Below are 16,533 nucleotides of genomic sequence, written 5' to 3'. Positions count from 1 at the left end.
AAGAACGAGGATATTCACTTACACAACCACCTCAAATAGTTATCAAGTTCAAGAAATTTAACTTTGATATAAAGCTCATGGTATATATTCCCATTTTTTCATATGTCCCACTATATTTTAGTTTAAGCATGTGTGCCTTTGTCCTTTTCACCTAATATGATTTCATGTAATCATTTTCCACTCATGACCTAGCCAGTATTATTTTTTAAAGCATAATGATGATTTCCATCATTTTGCCACTTCCACATTCTCCTTCGCCCTTCCCCCTCCATTGGGGAATCTAGGTTATTTCTAGTTTTTTCCCCAAATTGAAAAAGTAGTGCCACCAACGTGAATGTTCAATTTACTGTTATCTACTTTCTTCTGATATTATCATGTCCCACTTTGGAAATTCCATTCTCCACCAAATGATTGCCAGGTCAAAAGCCAGAGCCTATTCTAATGGTCCATGGTGCTCAAGTAGTGCTTTGGGAGAGGGGAATTAGGCAGGAAGGATAATCAGTATGACAGATGGTAGGCAGTGACACTGCGGCCCCAGAAGAGGGGCGCCATGCTCAGATTAGTGGGAATTCCGAGACTTGAGGTGGGTGGGCATCCCAATAGGAGGAAACAATGTGGCGGGGGGTGGGGGAGAAGATAGGAGGTAGAAGCCTGTTGGGTTTTATGGAAGGGCTGTGTTCATAGAGACCTCACAGAATTCAGATCTCACATAATTCAGACTTTTTTTTCCTGTAGGGTAAATGTGAACAGTGTGCGTGTGCTTGATTCTGGATGGATTCTCAGAACGCATATTTTTGCTTTATTGTGGCTTTTCATGCCATCTGTGTTCCCTCCAACTTTGCATGGTGGACTCCCTTACAGATTCCTGACTCGACGCCTCACGACGAGTATTTGGCTTGTCGGTAGCACGTTAGCATTTCTACCTTCAGGAACAAGCTGGTGGTGGGTGCTGGTGTCACCATCACCGTGGTGTGTTTTCAGTCTGGCCCCAGCACCATCATTGGACAGACTGTCCAGATTAGGGGCCAGCAGATTTCTCCGTAAAGGCCAGATAGTAAAATATTTTCAACTGTATGGCTTCTGCTGCAACTACTCAGCTCTGCCTTTGGAGCACAAAAAGCAGGTGGAGACGAGAGGAAGACAAATGGGTGCGGCTGTGTTCCAGTAAAATGTTATTTATGGACACTGCAATTTGAATTTCTTATAATATTCATGTCATGAAATATTCTTCTTTTGATTTTTGTTCAACCTTTAAAAAAATGTTAAAAAAACAAATAAAGAGACCTGCCATGGGCCAGATTTGGCCCCTGGGCCAGAGTTTGCTGACTCCTTGGTCTAGAGGACTAGAATATTTAAAATGTTTTTTAAGTTTTAAAAAGAAGAGTATGAATTTTAAAATATCCCACTGATCAACAAAATCCCTGCCCATAGACATCCCAGTGCTCTTAAAGCATAGCTTAATTCACAAGTTCTATAAAAAAAAAATTCATCAGATTGGGTGATGCCAACATGGACAAATACTTAAACACAACTTATAATTCTTTAAGTAGTTATTCTAATGAATTAAAAAATTTAAATCATATTTCAAAATTTTATTGGTATTGCTACATCATTCTTTTTCATGAGCCAAACTGTATACTGCACTATTGTTTATTGTTTTATACCATTCTGGAGTCCAGCCACTCTGCCTGCTTCCCAGCAGCCTTATGGCCAAAGGTAAGGAGTTTGGAACTCGATTCTGGCTGGAGTTTTTATTGTAGAAGCCACAGAGGGCATGGCAGGAGCACCAGGGCTTGTGTCTGGCACATGGTGGATGCTGGAGGAGCGTTTGTTCCCTCTCTTCCCTTTTCTTTCCTCTGCACTCAAAAGCTGTGTCTATTTGGTCAGTTCCAAAACATGCTGAGCCTCTTTGAAATTGTTACTTTGGTTCTTTCCACAGGCAGTCAAGTCAGTAACCTTTTTAAATGGAAACAAAAACAAAGGCTGTTAGAAAGCAGAGGATCCCCTCCGGGTCACCAGCTTTCCCTTGCTGGAGAAGCAGCAGCCTTGGGCTCAGCCTGCTGGCTAGCCAGAGCCCGATGGAAGGCCGCTGGCCCAAAGAGGACCCTCCCGGCTGGGTACAGAGAGGGGGGGCTCCTGGCCTGCTAGCTGCGCCCAGGCCCACAGCTCCTGGGTGTATCGTAGTTTTTCGGGATTCTGATTGTAGGAAAGCCAGGATCCTCTCCAGATGAAGACCACCAGCCCCGAAGGTGACTGTAGATGCTGTGGTTCTTGGCTCGCGATTCCACGTTTGCTGTGTGTGTTGGATGAAAGGCCCGTCTTGAGTAGATGTGTGTTTGTGTTGTTTGGGGGCGAGGGCGCACAACCATGTTGTGCTTTCTGGCCTGGGGTCTGGCAGGATGTGAAGGGAGGCAGGCGCTATACTGAGGCGGGTGAGATTTTTTTCATTACGTGGGTGAGGGGTGGAGGGGGATGTTCTTCCTGGGCGCTACCTGCTCTTTGTTTTGTTGGCCAGTGGACTTGGCCGCCAAGGGCACTCGTGTCCAGGCCTGGCTTTGCCACCAGCTGTTGGATCTCAAGCAATCCATGCCCTGTCTCCTGGATCTCACTGATTCTTCATTCCTAAGTGAATGATAGAGTAGATCGTTTCTGAAAGCCCTTTAACTTTTAGCTCTATGTTTCTAAGTAACCCAGCCATTTAGGAACAAGGGTAAATAGACATTGTTATGGATACTGGACCTCAAATTGCAGCATCAGAGTATTTAGGATGTGCTTTGTGTGAAACATGCATTCAACTGTCTGCACAGAGGTGGCTGGTGATTTGATCTTTGGGCTGGGCTGTTCAAAGTGGTGTAATTGTTGATTGATCTAGCCCCATTCTTGATTTCTGTATATCAAGGGTTTATGTGCTGGGCTTTGAGGAGGTATGAAAAAAAAAGACCTTTTAGGAAGAACATGGTTAGAAGCTGTTGTAAGAGAAGTACTTGGAGTATGGCATGGAGGGAAACACTTGTATCTAGGAGTGTGGGTTCTAGCTGTGCTTTAGAAGATGGTGAGACGTGGCTCTGTGGAGGGGGAGATGTGCAGGTAAAGAGGGAGAAGGGAAGGGAGTGAGATGTATTTCAGGGACAGGTCAGTGGGGACAGTGAGTCACTGGAGGAGAAAGGAGGGCAGGTGAGGAATGAGGTGTGTGAGCGAGGAGCCGGTTTATGGAAAGCCTAAGTGTTAGGAAGAGGAAATTGGACTGGATGTGAACCCCAGGCTAGATGTCAAGTGACCCGAGTCCCATTCCTGTTCTGCCATGTGCTAAGCTGTCACCCTGGACAGGCCACTCTCCCCACCTGGACTCAGTTTCCTCATTGGAAACTGGATAAGGTCATTTTTTTTTCAGCAGTTGTGTGTGAGCCCCTACCACACGCAGGCGCTGCTTTGGTCCTGGAGATGCTGTGAGGGTCATAACGCAGACTCAGGCTCAGTCTCGGTTAGATGGGAAAACAGCGTGAGAAAAAGACACACTTGGGTAGATTAACGTTGCGAAAGGAAGAATCCAGAGTACGGGGTAGCAGTTATCAAGGAACTTTCATGAAATCTGGGGTCTTAGGATGACCTTTAGGGAAAGGAATGTTGATGCCGAAAAGGAGTTCATGACAGCCAGGCAAAGAGGTGGGAGAGCACATTTAGCAGACAGCGATGTCGTGGCAGTCTGGAGAGCAGAGTGGGGTATGTGTGAGGAGTAAGGAAAGGCCTGTGTGGCTGTGGAGATGGGCTGCAGAGGTTGGCTGGGATCTCATCATGAATGGTCTCTTGGGCCTGTTTTAGAATCTTGGACTTTATGGACTTTATTCAGGGGAGGGACATAACTGTATTTGGGGATTGTGGTGGTTTGATTAACTTTTCTGTAAATGAAGGAAATCGGAGCCCCTCCCCTCTCTTTCTCCAGTGCCACTCTGAACTTCTGGCAGCTACACCAACACAATTATGCGTTTATGGATGTGTGTATTTCTTACTGATTAGGTGACATATACACATTCGAACGTTCAAGCTGTACGAAAGGATGTACAGTAAAAAGTAAGTTATGTTGCCATCCTTGAAGCCTGGTCTCCCAGATCCCTCCCCAGATATGCCGACTTCTATCATTTTCTTATATACTGTGCCCCCCCCTTTTTAAAAGTAACTTACTGTACATACAGATAAGTATCTTGTCTTTTGTTTCTATTTTAGACCTCTTTGTCTTTCTGATGTTATTCCTGAGACATATTCTTAAATTTATTCTCCAGTGATGAGTTCAACTATTGAAATTTTTATTTAGACATTATTTCTTTTACTTTTAAGAGGGCTTTATTTTGACTGTTCTTTTTTCATAGTAATCTATTCTTGGTTTTTTTGGATGCAGTAGCTCCTCATAATCTCTCTGAGGATACTAATTACATATTTTTGAATGCTTTCTTCTCTTTTCTACATTATCAGTTTCCTCTGGGTTTCCTTGTTCAGTTTATTTTTTACCTTTTCATTTCAGTATTTGTCTAATACTTGGCTGCTCATTCATATTGATCATTAAAAAGCTAATTGTAGGTAGATAAAATGATATAACAACAAAATGTTAAAAGCTCATAAGTCTGTGTATCTGGGTAGGGGGTATAGTGGAGTTCTCTGTGTTGTTTTTGTATTATTTTGCAAACTTCTTGTAAATTTAAAATTATTTTAAAGTAGAACATTTAAAAAATAACATTAATTGAAGGGAAATCTAACTTCTGGGAAGATGGAGTAGATGTATTTTTTTCTATTCTTCCTGCTAAATACAACCAAAACCCAGATTATTACATATAAGGCAAACATAAGAAATGGAGTGGGAGGGAGAAGAAGGCAGAACAGCTGCAGATTTGGGATCTGAGGAATGACCCTGGTGGTAAGTTTTCCTGGGTTTTCTTTTTGCCTTATAAATCCCAGTCTTGAGCTGGAAACACAACAAGTCAGCTCTCTGTAGCCAAAGGAGCAGGAAAGGGCAGCCTAGTAAGACAAACTTTTAGACAATAACTGCTCAACTCCAGCCAAACACCACAGAAAAAGCTATGGGCCCCCCCAACCCCCACCAACATAGACTGAGCCCAGATTTCCACCCTCGCCAGGCTGCAGTGAGGTCCCCAAACCCCTGCGGGGTGGCGTCAGACAAGGCCAAGTAGGGAGCTGAGACTCCTCCTCACTGCTGGTAACAAGCCTCCCTCCCAGCCCCAGTAACTCGCAGTGTCACTGGAAACATGTGGGGAGTCTGGGCTCCCACTCGGCAGTAACAAGGCATCCCTTTCCTTCCTGCTGGGGTGGTGGCAGAGAGGCCTAGCGGAGGGTGAGGGCTTCTACCACTGCCCAGTTGCCATGCTCTCCATCCAGAGAAGGCCGTGTGATGAGGAAGAGGAGCGAGGTGTCAGTGGAGACCTCCTGGGGAGCTGGAACTCCTCCCCTGACCAGCAGTATTGGGCAACCCCCCCTCCTCAGATGTCAATGGAGGACAAGTGGGGAACCTGGACTTCTGTTCCCACCTGGCAGAAATGAGGTGGGTCCCCCCTTTCCCTGCTAGAGCAGTGTCAGAGGAAGCCTACTAAAACAGAAGGTTCATAAGGGCTAGAGTTTCCGAACAGAATACACAGTGTTAAGAGTGTCCAGGCTTCTAGAGTGTACAATGATAGTGACTAAATGTACAAAGTAAAAAATGTGTTTGCATGAGGAATAACAAAGGAATGTCAATATTGCAGGGTATCGAAAGTAGATGGTCATTCATATTTTAAAAATTCAACTTCTGTGTGAGACTAAAGCAAGAAATGTTTATTTCGTACAAAATTTATATTCTGACTAGTTGCATTTCCTAATTTAACTTATATGGACAGTTTAATTGAAAACCATAAGTGCATGGAGCCTTGAATAGGGCATCAGATTTTGTAGGTTTGTCCAGGTTAGTGTAATGCCCTGATAAATCCCAGAGTGATTTGAACGGTGAATGAAGAAGTGTTTGCAAAGTCCCCTTGGGGGAATGGCGAGAAAGGGGGAAAATTCAACTTCCCTATTTGGAGAATTCCTGATATTCTCACAAGCAGTGGGGACAACCAAATCAATAGGCCGATTCCTCAATCTTGGGGTTTGTTCATATGAAACTTATCCCCACAAAGCATAGGCTTGGCCTACTTAACCTTAGGCCTGAGAGTCACCCCCAGAGAAACTCTTTTGTTGCTCAGATGTGGCCTTTCTCTCTCTCAGCCAACATGGCGAGCAAGCTAACTGCCCTCCCTCTCTCTACATGGGTCATGACTCCCAGGGCTGCAAACCTCCCTGGCAATGTGGGACAGAAATCCTACAATGAGCTGGGACTCAGCATCAAGGGATTGAGAAAACCTTCCCAGCTGAAAGAAGGAAGAGAGAAATGAGACAAAATAAAGTATCAGTGCCTGAGAGACTTCAAACAGAGTTGAGAGGTTATCCTGGAAGTTATTCTTATGCATTATATAGATAGCCCCTTTTTAGTTTATGGTAAATTAGAGTGGCTAGAGGGAAGTGCCTGAAACTGTAGAGCTGTGTTCCAGTTGCCATATTTTTAAAAGATGATTGTATAATGATATAGCTTTCACAATGTGACTGTGTGATTGTGAAGCCTTGTGTCTGATGCTCCTTTTATTTATGGTATGGACAGATGAGTGAAAAATATGGATAAAAAATAAATAATAGGGGGAATAAAGTTTAAAGTTAATTGAGTAGATTGAAATACTAGTGGTCAATGAAAGGGAGTAGTAAGGGGTATGGCATGTATGAGCTTTTTCTTTTCTCTTTCTTTTTCTGGAGAGAGCTGCAGATGTTCAAAAAAAAAATGATCATGGTGATGAATACACAACTATGTTATGATATTTTGAGCCATTGATTGTAAACATGCCAAGAATGTTTGTATATCAAGAATGTTGGTATGTTGGTTCATTGTTTATAATAAAAATAATAATAATAAAAAAGAATGTCCAGGCTTCATTCAAAAATCACTTGTTATACCAAGAAGATCTCAAACTGAATGAACATATACAATCAAATGATGCAACACCAAGATGACAGATTTTAGAGCCGCTGTCATAAGAAATGCTTTAACAAGCAATTATGTATTTGTTTGAAATAAATGGAACAAAGAAAGTCTCAGCAAAGAAGTAAAAGGTATAAAGAAAAATCAAATGGAAATTTTAGAACAAAAAATACAATAATTGAAGTAAAAATACTCAGTCCTGGTGCTCAACAACAAAATGGAGATGGCAAAAAAGAATCAGTAAACTTGATGATACAACAATAGAAATTATCCAAAATGAAAGACAGAGAAAATAGGTGAGAAAAAATAAGAGAGCCTCAAGGGTCTGTGGGGCTACAACAAAAGAGCTAACATTCATGTTAACTTCTCTCCTGGAAGAAAGAGGGTAGGATTGAAAAAAAAAAAACAAAACCTGAGAAATAATGGCCAAAAACTTCCCAAATTCAGCACAAGAGATCAATCTGTTGATTCAAGGACATCTGTCAACTCCAAAGAAATAAATCCCAGGGAATTCACACCAAGAAACACCATGTCTGAAAACAGTTTTGAAAGAGAATAAAGCAGAGCGATCAGCCTACCGGATTTCAAGGCCTCCTTTATAGCTGCAGTAATTAAAGCAGTGTGGTACTGGAAAGTCAGAAAGACACACAGGTCAATGGGATGGTATAGAGACCCCAGAAACAGACCTGCACACACGTACTTAAGTGGTTTTGACGAAGAGAAGCACTAAATGCAATTACTTAGAGAAAGGCTTGGATGAGGCTGGTGGAGGGTAGAGTGGAGTGAAAGGTTATCAGAGAGATAATACAGACGAGGAATGGAAGTTGGCAGGAGACTGGGCTTGGGTACACGGGAGGGGAAATCACAGACGCCCAGGTGAGCCTTGAGCTTCCATCCCTGGAAGGATGATGAGGCCACCACTGAAGAAGGAAGCCAGGGGAAGAGGGTTTGGTGAGGAGCTGGTAACAGGGTCGTTTTATTCATCTTGAGTGGGCCCTCAGCAGGAGGTAACTGGAAATAAAGGAAAGAAGTTAGAACGAGAGGCAGGTCTTGAGATGCTGGCATTTTGAGACTTCAGCAGGACATAGTGATCTGAAGTCAGAATTGAAGAGTATTTGCCCACAGTATGCAGCTCTTAGTGGGAGCTCTATTTGTTTTGAGAGTTTTCTAGTCCCGGTTTGGGTCATGGGAAGAGCCAGCCAAGCAGACAGACAGAAGAGATAGGAAGAGAGCAGATTAGTGTGGTATCACAGCCACTGATTATGGAATTTAAGAAGGAGGGTAAGGTGACAGCTTTATCCTTGCTACCATCAAGGTTTTTTTTCTTGTCTTGTCTTTCTTGACCTCTAGGTGAACTTTGACTCCAGTGACTTGCCTCTCTTGGTTTACTTGAAAATATTTCCTAATTCATGTGATAACTCTAAGTTCCGCATTATCATAATCTTTTAATCACCGCATCCGATTTCAGCTATACCTAATACCAATCCATCACAGAATTCAGTCAAGGAAGTAAGACTAATTTGCTAGGTTTCTGCTTCCTTTTGTAAGGACACATGGAGCATTTACACTGCACAGCAGTAACTGCTACAAATCATTGGCTAGATTTCTATCGCTTAAAAAATAACTAAATGTCAGTGCAAAAGCCCAAGAGTAGAGCAGGAAAAAGCAGATGTTCAGAAGCACCCAGGCTGGATGATTTATGGTGATTGAAGCACAACGAGCTGGGATGCTGGTCCCAAGGCCAAAGCCATCCTGGAGTGAATGGGGCAGAGCAGACCTCACGCTCAGCATCTACCCTGGCTGGGGCCCAGGCTGCAGCTGTACGCTAAGTAAATGTGAGCATAAGCAACTCACGTGTGTGTGTGTGTGCGCGCTAGAGAAGTTGTAACTTTAGGGAAAAATCATGCATAAAATTCAGAGTTCCTGGGTGAGCAGTGGTGGCTCAGTGGTAGAGCTCTCTGTCACCTGCCATACTGTAGACCCAGGTTTGATTCTGGTGCCTGCCCGTATGAAAAAAAAATCACAGTTCCCATATACTACCCTGTTATTAACACCTTGCATTAGTATGGTGCATTCATTGTAATTGATGAAAGAACATTTTTATAATTTTATTATTAACTATAGTTCATGATTTACTTTAGGATTCACTGTGTTATACAGTCCTATGGATTTTTTTTAAATGTTTTATTCTAGTAACACATATATAACCTAATATTTCCCCTTTTAACCACTTTCATATATATAAATTTTGGTACTGTTAATTATGTTCACAATGTGTGGTACCATCACCACAATCCATCGCCAAAACTCTTCCATCACCCCAAACAGAATTAAATATTAACTTCCTATTCCCTACCACCATCCTGGCCCTATAACCCATAGTCTATTTTCTGACTCTGAATTCGCTTATTCTATTTGTCCTTTTGTGACTGGCTTATTTCATTCAACATGATGTCTTCAAGGTTTACCCATGTTGTCACATGTATCAGAACTCCATTCCTTTTTATGGCTAAATAATATTCCATTCTGTGCATGTACCACATTTTGCTGATCCATTCGCCGGTGGATGGACACTTGGGTTGTTTCTGTCTTTCGGCAATTGTGTATAATGCCACTATGAACATTGGTGTGAAAATATATGTTTTCAAGTATATATTGGTATATACCCAAATGTGGGATTACCAATAATATAGTAATTTTACATTTAACTGTTGGAACTGCTGATTTGTCTTCCACAGCAGCTGTACCACTTTATATTCCCACCAATAATGAATGAATGTTCCTGTTTCTTCCTCTTCAACACTTTTAATTTTCCATTTTTTAAGTGGTGGCCATTCTAATGGGTGTGAAATGGTATCTCACTGTAGTTTTACTTTTTTTTTTACTTGGGCAGGCACCAGGAATTGAACCTGGGTCTTCAGCATGGCAGGCAAGAACTCTGACTGCTGAGCCACCATGGCCTGCCCTCACTGTGGTTCTGACTTACATTTCCCTAATGGCTAATGATATTGACATCATTTCTTATGTCTTTGGTCCATTTGTATATCTTCTTTGGGGAAATGTCTGTTCAAGTCTTTTGCTCATTTTAAAAATGTAGTTGTTTGTCTTTTTATTGTTGTGTTGTAAGATTTCTTTATATATTCTGGATATTAAACCATTATCAGTTAAGTGGTTCCCAAATATTTTCTCCCATTGTGTAGGTTATCTTTTCATTTTCATGATAAAGCCCTTTGATGCACCAAAGTTTTTGATTTTGAAGAAGTACCATTCATCTATTTTTTCTTTTGTTGCTTGTGGTTTGGTGTAAAGTTCTTGTTTTCTTCTAGGAGTTTTATAGTTCTGGTTCATATATTTTGGTCTTTGGTCCTTTTGATTTTTGTATATGGTGTGAGAGTACTGGAAATGTGTATTTGATGTAGTATGATAGGCAACCTGAGAGGAAGTTTAAAAGTAGTGCTGAGAATCAAAAAATCAGGCCAACCAGGGTTCAAATCATGCTGCTACCACTTACTAGCTGTGTGATTTTGTGTATATTGTGTCACTTCTCTGAGCTTCAGTTTCCTTCTCTGTAAAATGGAGATAGTAATAGTACCTACCTCCTAAGGTTGTCTTAAGGATTAATTATAATGATGCTTATAAAATGTTTTAGCACAGCCTGTCATGCATTATATACTTAATATATATAATTTAAAAAATCTCTGGTTCTAGCATAGTCTCTAATTAACTGTGATACTTCGTACCAGTTACCTTATTTCTTTGAGTATTAATTTATTCATCTATGACTCACTGATTGCAAAATAATGAAATTGGGGAGTAGGTTAGAATCTCCTGGTTTCTTTGTGCTTTATGATTCTGTGGTGAGATGTCATATCAGAAAAATCAGAAAGGAAATAATTGATACCTTTAAAGTCATAAAATTAACTTATTTACATAAAAATTATAAACAGAATTAAAAGATAAATTCAGACTGCAAAAGGTCCTGAATTTGACAAAATAAAGATTAAAATATTTAATATAAAAATCAATTTAAACCTTGAGTCCTACAGAAAAATGGGTGAAAGAGATTATAAACAGTTCATAGGAGAGACAGTATACATGGCCAATAAAAATGAAAAATTTTCCAACTTTACTCATAATTGAATGATTATGTATTAAAATGACTTAACTTTTTTTTTTTTTTTGCCTATTCTGACAAACACTGGCTAGATGTTCATCAGAAAGTTTTCCTTTTCATTCAGGGAATCAAGGTAGACCATACTTCCCAGACTCCTTTGCTGTCATACGGCCATATGAGTGAGTCGGGTAATGGAATATGAATGGCGGTGACTGAGGTCACCTCTGTGAAGCTACGAGCTCAGCCCTCTATGTTTTTTCTTTGCTGACTGGATGGAGAGAATCAGCAGAGGGCTCTGGCATTGGTAGGGATGGAAATAGACTAGGTCCCTGGATGCCTGCGGGACTGTGTAGAGCAGAATTCCCCTGCCAACTCGCCTCAGGCAGAGATTTGAGCATAAACCCTTCTATCGTGTTAAATGGTTGAGATTTTGGAGGTGGTCTGCTGTGGCAGTTAGCCTTCCCTAACTAATTACCTATCAGATTAGGAAAGATTATAATAATGATAATATTCATTGGCAAATGTGTTTATTTTATCCATTAGGGGGGTTTTAGGTTGATAAATTCTTTTGGAAAACAATCCCTATGTATGAAAAACCTTAAATAGTCATAACTGCAGGTTTAGTGATTCCATTTTAGAATCTATTCTGAGGAACTAAACAGAGAAGCAGATTTTCTACAAAGATGTTCGTCACTGATTCCAGCAATAAGGGAACATTAGGAGATACGTTATTGGGCTATTGTAAAGCGATTAAAATATTTTTGAATATTATGAGATGCTTATGGTTTAAAGTTAAAAATATGCTGCAAAACTATATCCATGATTCTGTTTTTACAAAAATATTAGATGTAAAATATGCAGAGTATGTGTAAGCATTATGCAGTGAAAAAAGACCAGAAGGAAGAACGCCAAAGAGTTTTAATGGTGGTACACTTGAATTGTGAAGTTATGAATAATTATGGCTTTCTTCTTTATAGTCTTCTGTAGCTTTTTGAATTTTCCTCAATAAACAGTTATAATTTTATAGATAGATTCATTTTTCCTAAAAGAATACCACATGTTCCACCAGGCTGAAGTCTTCCCTAGATGAGGTCCTTGCTCTTTATGAGATTTTTCTTTTAGTGTTAGAGGTATGCAGTTGGCATGCCCTGCTTTCCTGTGTGTGTGTGTGTGTGTGTGTGTGTGTGTGTGTGTGTGTGTGTGTGTGTGTGTGTGTGTGTGTGTGTGCGCGCGCATGGGGGCACATGCACGGATATACTTCCGTGCTTGGCAGGGTGGCAAGAGGTCACTTGTAGGTATTGGGACCCGGGCCTTGTATGAGAAGGAAGGCGAGGTGGCCCATGACCGTTCTTGGCCTGAGCCAAAGCTGCCTTTTATCCCCTGACCACCTGCCTTTGGCCAGACAGCACACTGGTTTTTGGAATGAGACAGAACATCATCTTGGAGAAAAGCCTGGACAGTGCCTCAGAAAAGCTGTGGTTCCCATGCAGAGCTCAGCTGTGGTTCTGGCATTTTTTACCTTTGATAATTACAACCCAGGGATTATAAACAGCTCCTGGCAGAGCGTGCTAAGGGGAGGCTGAGTCTGAGTGGGGAGGAAGGTTGGAATCTGCTTTTAGGTGTCTCTGATTCCGAAATCAGGAGGTTGCTTCTCTTTGGAGCTGTTGATCTGTGCTTTGGTGCTTCAGGAGTGGGGGAGAGAATGCCGTCGATGGTGCTAACTTTAGAAATGCTTAGCAGTTACTACAGAAGAGTCCAGTAGCTCTTCAGTCCTGGGCTGCGTAACTCCACCTTGGAAGCTCAGCAGGATGGTGCTTTGAAGAGGAGGCCTCCAAATGAGCCTGACTTTGATTGCCATTGAATGTTAAGTTCTTTGTATCATCACTGAACACCTACTGTCTTTGAGGAAGAGATGCCACGTTATGGGGGAGAAAGCAGAAATCATAACTGGGACAACTGCTTGATTAGAGTACTTCATAAGAGAGTTACAGAGAAGAAAAGAAATTTGACCAAGTTTATCAAGTGCTGCAAATCAAATGACTATAAGTAACATTTGTGGGAGAGAAAGTACTCTTACTCCAAATGCTTTTCCTCTCTTTGTTCTGCAGCATCATGGCATCTGAAATTGAAAAGCAATTTGTAGAGAAGCAGGAATGACTTACTTATTTTAAATATCTTGCCTCTCAGATATTTCTGCCCTTGAATTTTTTCCTTAGTTACCCAGGAAACGTTTTTTAGGATTAAAAACAAATATAAACCACATTAATGTTAACGATGACAAAAATGATGAGGTTTGCAGTGAAATCCTTAACTAATTTGGGCTGATTACCTCATTTCTCCAGGTGAAGAAGGAAGAGCCAGGTGTTTTCCTAAATAGGTAACAAAACCAGGTGTAATGTGTTTGCTTGAAAGGAGCCAGGGTGTTTTTAATAGATTTTCTCAATGTTTTCTCCTAATTCAGGTTCTCTGGGTTTCTCACTGGTGGGTAAGCCAGCCAGTTAGCAGTATGGCGGTTCAGTGGGAAGGAATGGGTTCTGTGGTTGAGTTTGAAAATGATGGAGGGAGGGAAGGAAAGGATGGGTGCTGCCAGGGGATATGACTACAGACTATGGCCGAGGTTGTGTTTGAACATCCCTCTGGTTGCCCTCGGAGCAGCAGGAAGAGGCTGGAAACGTGACCAGGTCTGAGGCTCCAAGGTCAACTTCCCTGGAGACCCCAGTGTCTGGGGCAGGATTTCCTGAAAGGGCTGTGGCGGCTGAGGACGGCCACCAGAGGGCCGGGCTCCCTGGAGGCGGGGCACTACAGGGAAGAGCTCACACCCTCATCTGCAGTTTCTGAGTGCCAGAAATAGCATATGAGAAAAATCAGAGGTGAACCCTGCTTTGTAAGAGGTAAAAGTATTAGAAACACATACATTCCTTCCTTCATTCATCCACTGATCCATCAAACGTATCGCCTGTCCACCCTGTGCCAGGCACTGTCATCTCTCAGCACACCTGTGCAGGACACCCCATCCCTTGGGATGGAATTCATTCATTCATTCATCCAGTCAGTCGTTCGTTTATTGAGTGTCTAGCAATGCGAGATTCTCTGCTAGGTGAGAGACTGGAAAGTGAGTCTAATAGAGTGAAAAGAACATTGATGTCAGCCGTCTGTGTTCAGTTCCCAGCCCTGTCCTCCACTCGCTGAGCTGCCCCAGTTTTGCTCTGAGAATGAAATAACACGATCTGTGTCCCATAACAGGTGGTTAATAAAAAGTTGCATCCTAGCTAGAAGGAAAAACCTGAAATTGTGCAACTGTAACCCCTACCGAACATTGAACTCTGTTCTGTGACTACTTGTTAAAGTGTACTTTGACATTAGTTATATTTTACAATAAAAATGTTAAAAAAAGTTGCTTCCTGACTCTTCTTTCACTTTCCTAATAATGGAAGACGGAGGTGTGTTGGACACACCCTGTTGCCGGGAGCCTACCTGGCGATACTTCTGTCCACAAACTAGAATGTCAGGTAAGTCGCATGCACATAACTGGACAAGGTTTCGTGAGAAGGTTTGTGGAAGCGGCGGCAAGGGCAGGGGTGCGTGTTGGTGATGGTGTCCAGGCTCCCACACTATGGAGACGCTCAGGTTGTGGCTGTCGTGGAGAAACAGACGTGCTCTGGGACCCTGTCCTCACCACGTCTTACTGGGTGCTGGATTTGAGTCCGGAACTAGCTCCCTTCTAAATTCTCTGTTCTTCTTATGCAGATAAGTCACTTCCTCACCCCAAGGCTTGGACCTTCTGGTCTGTCTGTGCGGGAGTTCCAGAGCACAGAGCGCAGGCGCCGCAGGGCGGGGGCGGGGCCGCGAGGGGGAGGGGCGGGCCCTGTGAGGGAGGGGCCGCGAGGGGGACCTGTCGGGACCCAGTCTTGAGAGGCCGCGCAGATCCGTCTCTGGTGCAGCACAGGTGGAAATCACATGAGTTTTGGTCAATCTCTGATTGAGGAGAATGGGCAGGAAAGAGCTTCAGAGGTGAGCCCATGGGGCAAGAGGCAGCCGAACAGAAGTTGTTCAGGGCATAGTGATGTTGTCTTTTGGGGGGCTTATTTGCTGCCCTGGATTAGACCCACGGGAGCCCCCCTTTCTGTCCTGGCCTTCCTGAGCCTTGGACCCGTCGCTGTCCCCACCCCTACCCCCACCCCCACCCCCTGCCAATTCCTCCCTGTGCGTGGGAGCTGTGATTTTGTCTCAAACCAAATCAGGTGACTTGCTCAGCTTTCCTGTAGGAGCTTTGTGGAATGGAGAGAAGGTGGGGCCTCCATTCCCCATGGAATTTAATGTTCTAGCAGACAGGAGACCGTTACATTTTTCTTTCAGCGTCAGAAAAGGTTATAAATCAACAGCAGCTAATCTCAACAGGTGGACACCGTTCCATAGATAGCATCTGCTCACCACACTTTGGCCAGACGTATTTTTTTGAAGCCTCATTTTCATCAAGTCCCTCCCTGCTCCAGAACCTACCATGGCCCTTTTCTTGTCCATCCCATCAGAATTCTCCTGGAGCCACCCTTCAGGGACTTTGCTTTGCCTTGTCCTCACAGCTTTATTGCCTGAAATCAGAGTCCTTTGCTACCTTCTGTTTTTCCAGAATGTGTGATTAAACTCTGGTATTTTCTCTTTCATTCTTTTTCTGTTTTGTTAATGAATGTGGGGTCATGACCCACAAACTTGATTTCATGACTGACAAATGGGTGGAGGCCTGCAGTTTGCAACACAGACCTGATTTAACATCGTATTAATCATGAAAGCCCAAGTGAGCAACAGGAAAATGGCAGAGCCAATAGTTCTGCTCCCGTATAAGCTCACCAACCATATCACGAGATACAAGAGTGACTAATCAAATCTGACAAGAAACTGGCCAAAAAACATATTATAGTAGTGGCCTCCAGATGTTTTTTGATTGCACACCCCATCGGCAGGAAAAGATTTGAACGTGCAACCTCAATATATGTTTGGCTGTCTTCTTATTTACAGATCAAACACATCCACAGTATAAAAATTTTAAAGGATGCGATAACAATGAAGAAACCAGTTAAAATGACATGCTAATCACAATGGCTTCACTCTCTTACCAACAAACATCTGAAAGCATAATATGCATGGAGGATAAGGCGCATGGTTACCAGCAGCAGTTGTGAATCTATTTTCAAATCGTCTTGCTAGCTTAACAATGCTTCTCTGGTTTGCTTTTTTGTTAGATTTGTTTAGACAGTTGCCTCACTCTCCCGTATCACCCACTTCCCTCAACATTGCCCTTCTTTGGCTGACGAAACCAGAAGAGCTACACTGGCACTTGCTGCTATGTCTGTCCAAGGGAGTCATTTCTGACTCC

General features: G+C 42.5%; 1 protein-coding gene across 2 annotated transcripts in view; it reads left to right on the top strand.

Annotated features, from left to right (window-relative positions):
* THSD4 (thrombospondin type 1 domain containing 4) overlaps positions 1-16,533 on the top strand; it is a 691,564-nt gene that overhangs the window by 9,002 nt on the left and 666,029 nt on the right. The window contains exon 1 of one of the 2 annotated variants that reach the window (XM_077123894.1): positions 14,601-14,671. The exons of the other annotated variant lie outside the window; for it this stretch is intronic. The gene's annotated coding sequence lies outside the window, so the exon portion shown is untranslated. Of the gene's footprint in view, positions 1-14,600; positions 14,672-16,533 lie in introns of those variants that run through there. 2 annotated transcript variants of the gene reach the window in all.

The sequence above is a fragment of the Tamandua tetradactyla genome, chromosome 12 (assembly GCF_023851605.1).
Source record: "Tamandua tetradactyla isolate mTamTet1 chromosome 12, mTamTet1.pri, whole genome shotgun sequence".
NCBI lineage: Eukaryota > Metazoa > Chordata > Mammalia > Pilosa > Myrmecophagidae > Tamandua > Tamandua tetradactyla.
This window is presented reverse-complemented; position numbering and strand designations above follow the sequence as displayed.